We start from the raw sequence: 3,915 nt of genomic DNA, 5'->3' as shown, positions 1-3,915 counted from the left end.
ACAGATATACTAATTTTAGTCATTTCTTTTGAGATTCTGCTCATTTGTCGTATGCTGAGAAAGATGATAGTACGTTCTGGATGAAATAGATTATGGTTAGTTTAGATTTTATAAATGGGCTTTTAATTATTTAGAAGTAAATCTTTGGTAATAAATGTTAACGATATAATTAATTGGGGTTTTTGCCAATGTTATTTCCATCAGGGAGAGCAGATTTAAATTTGTCAATAAATTTATGTGTATATATATATATATATATATATATATATATATAAATATATATATATATACTGTATATATATATACCTATATCTATATATATATATACCTATATATATATATATATATATATATATATATATATATATATATATACCTATATATATATATATATATATATATATATATATATATATATATATATATATTCATATGTATGTGTATATATATATATATATATATATATATATATATATATATACCTATATCTATATATATATATATATATATATATATATACCTATATCTCTATATATATATATATATATATATACCTATATCTATATATATGTATATATATATATATATATATATATATATATATATATATGTGTGTGTGTGTGTGTGTGTGTGTCTGTGCGTATACATATCTATGCCTATGTGCATTCATCCTATTCTTAACATTAAGCCATTTTAAGTCCCTCCCACATACAATCACATTCGTCATAATTATCCTCTTAACATCTTTCGAAGCTACGTCATCAAGAGAGGCATTCGCTTATCGGAAAGTGAAATATTAGTTCAGTGCAAGTTTAACGAAATCATGTATAAGGAAACTATGTCAGAAACGCGCTCTGCTTAAAGGTTTAAAGGCCACTCATGAATGGCAGAGACAAGGGACCGTGACATTACCCTATCAAGCAGGACAATGCCCTAGAGACTGACCATATATATGATCAGCGCCCTAGCCCCCTCTCCACCCAAGTTAGGACCAAGGAGGGCCAGGCAACGGTTGCTGATGACTCAGCAGGTAGACCTATAGGCTCCCTAAAACTCCCCATCCTTAGCTCACAAGTATGGTGAGGTTGCAGCGACCAAAGAAACTAGCGAGTTTGAGAGGGACTCGAACCTCAGTCAGGGACATTAGCATATCGGCCTGGGACTTATTTTCTCTCCCTCTCCACCTAAGCTAGGACCAAGGATGGACAGAGAATGGTTGCTGATGACTCAGCAGGTAGACCTATAGGCTCCCCCAAACTCCCCATCCTTAGCTGACAAGGATGGTGAGGTTGCAGCGATCAAAGAAACTAACTACTTTGAGCGGGACTCGAACCCCAGTCAGGGACGTTACCACATCGGCCTGGGATTTATTTTCTCTCCCTCTCCACCTAAGCTAGGACCAAGGAGTGCCAGGGAATGTCAGCTAATGACTCAGCAGGTAGACCTATAGGCTTCCCCAAACCCCTCATCCTTAGCCCACAAGGTTGGTGAGGTTGCAGCGACTAAACTAACGAGTTTGACCAGGATTCGAACCCCAGTCTGGAACGTTAGCACATCGGCTCTGCACTTGTTTTGAGGTTGCAGCGACCAAAGAAACTAACGAGTTTGAGCAGGACTCGAACCCAAGTCAGGGACGTTACCACATCGGCTTTGCACTTGTTTTGAGGTTGCAGCGACCAAAGAAATTAACGAGTTTGAGCGGGACTCGAACCCCAGTCAGGAACGTTACCACATCGGCCTTGCACTTGTTTTGAGATTGCAGCTACCAAAGAAACTAAGGAGTTTGACCGGGACTCGAACCCCAGTCCGGAACGTTACCACATCGCCCTTGCACTTGTTTTGAGGTTGCAGCGACTAAAGAAACTAACGAGTTTGAGCAGGACTCGAACCCAAGTCAGGGACGTTACCACATCGGCCTTGCACTTGTTTTGAGGTTGCAGCGACCAAAGAAACTAACTACTTTGAGCAGGACTCGAACCTCAGTCAGGAACGTTACCACATCGGCTTTGCACTTGTTTTGAGATTGCAGCTACCAAAGAAACTAAGGAGTTTGACCGGGACTCGAACCCCAGTCCGGAACGTTACCACATCGCCCTTGCACTTGTTTTGAGGTTGCAGCGACTAAAGAAACTAACGACTTTGAGTGGGACTCGAACCTGAGTCATGGACGTTACCACATCGGCCTTGCACTTGTTTTGAGGTTGCTGCGACCAAAGAAACTAACGAGTTTGACCGGGACTCGAACCCAAGTCAGGGACTTTACCACATCGGCCTTGCACTTTTTTTGAGGTTGCAGCGACCATAGAAACTAGCGAATTTGAGCAGGACTCGAACCCCAGTATGGGATGTTACCACATCGGCTTTGCACTTGTTTGAGGTTGCTGCGACCAAAGAAACTAACGAGTTTGTGCGGGACTCGAACCCCAGTCCGGAACGTTAGCACATCGGCCTTACACTTGTTTTGAGGTTGCAGCGACCAAAGAAACTAACAACTTTGAGCGGGACTCGAACCCCGGACCGGAACGTTACCACATCGGCCTTGCGCTTGTTTTCTCTCCCTGTTTATTGAGCTATGTTAGGAATTTCTGCTCGCCATGAAATCTGTTTTCCCGGCTGCTAACAGAATGACCCTGGCCATTTTCGAAATATATAGTTCGAGGTTTTGTATGACTAATCGCGGCTTGGAGGCATTTCTATTGTATTACGGAAAACCAACGGTGATTTAGATTTATTGAATTGTTCTTTCAATATTCATCGCCATTGTTCGGTCTGTGATGTCGCGAAAGGGCTCTGTGACTAACAAGTTTCGTGTTGAGGTTAGTTCGTTAGACTAAGTAACTTGCAATGTTTTATTTATTTTTGTTTATGTTGGTTTATTGATTAATTATTTTCTTTGGTTGTGGTTGTTTATTTGTTAATTATTTGATAGGGAATAAAGTTTTTGTTTGTCTGTTAATTCTTTGCTTTGATAGTGATTATCAAAATTTTTGTTTGTTTGTTGATTATTGCTATGATAGTGAATCTCAAATTTTTTCATTTATTTGTTAATTATTGCTTTGATAGTGAATATCAAAGGATTTATTTTTCAATTATTGCTTTGATAGCGAATATCAGAGTTTTGATTTGTTTGATAATTATTGCTTTGATAGTGAATATTAAAGTTTTTGTTTATTTGTTAATTATGGATTTGATAGTGAATATTAAAGTTTTTGTTTATTTGTTAATTATTGCTTTGATAGGGAATATCAAAGTTTTTGTTTATTTGATAGGGAATATCAAAGTTTTTGTTTATTTGTTAATTATTACTTTGATAGGGAATATCAAAGTTTTTTTTTTATTTGTTAATTATTTGATAGGGAATATCAAAGTTTTTGTTTATTTGTTAATCATTGCTTTGATAGGGAATATCAAAGCTTTTGTTTATTTGTTAATTATTGCTTTGATAGCGAATATCAAGGTTTTGTTTGTTTGTTAATTATTGCTTTGATAGTGAATATCAAGGTTTTGTTTATTTGTTAATTATTGCTTTGATAGTGAATATCAAAAGTTTTGTTTTTTTAATTTTTGTTTATTATTGTTTTAATAGTGAATATCAAGGTTTTGTTTATTTGTTAATTATTGCTTTGATAGTGAATATCAAAGTTTTTGTTTGTTTGTTAATTATTTGCTTTGATAACGAATATCAATTTTTTTGTTTATTTGTTCATTATTTTCTCTGATAGTGAATATCAAAGTGTTTGTATATTTGTTAATTATTGCTTTGATAGTGAATATAAAAGTTTTTATTTGTTTGTTAATTATTGCGTTGATAGGGAATATCAAAATTTTTGTTTGTTTGGTAATTATTTGCTTTTATATTGAATGTCAAAGTGAATTTTTTTCGTAATTGTTTATAATAGTAATATAACAACAACA

This window comes from Palaemon carinicauda, unplaced genomic scaffold (genome assembly GCF_036898095.1).
Source record: "Palaemon carinicauda isolate YSFRI2023 unplaced genomic scaffold, ASM3689809v2 scaffold28, whole genome shotgun sequence".
NCBI classification, from domain to species: domain Eukaryota; kingdom Metazoa; phylum Arthropoda; class Malacostraca; order Decapoda; family Palaemonidae; genus Palaemon; species Palaemon carinicauda.
The sequence above is the reverse complement of the archived record's forward strand: the minus strand, read 5'-3'. Positions refer to the sequence as shown.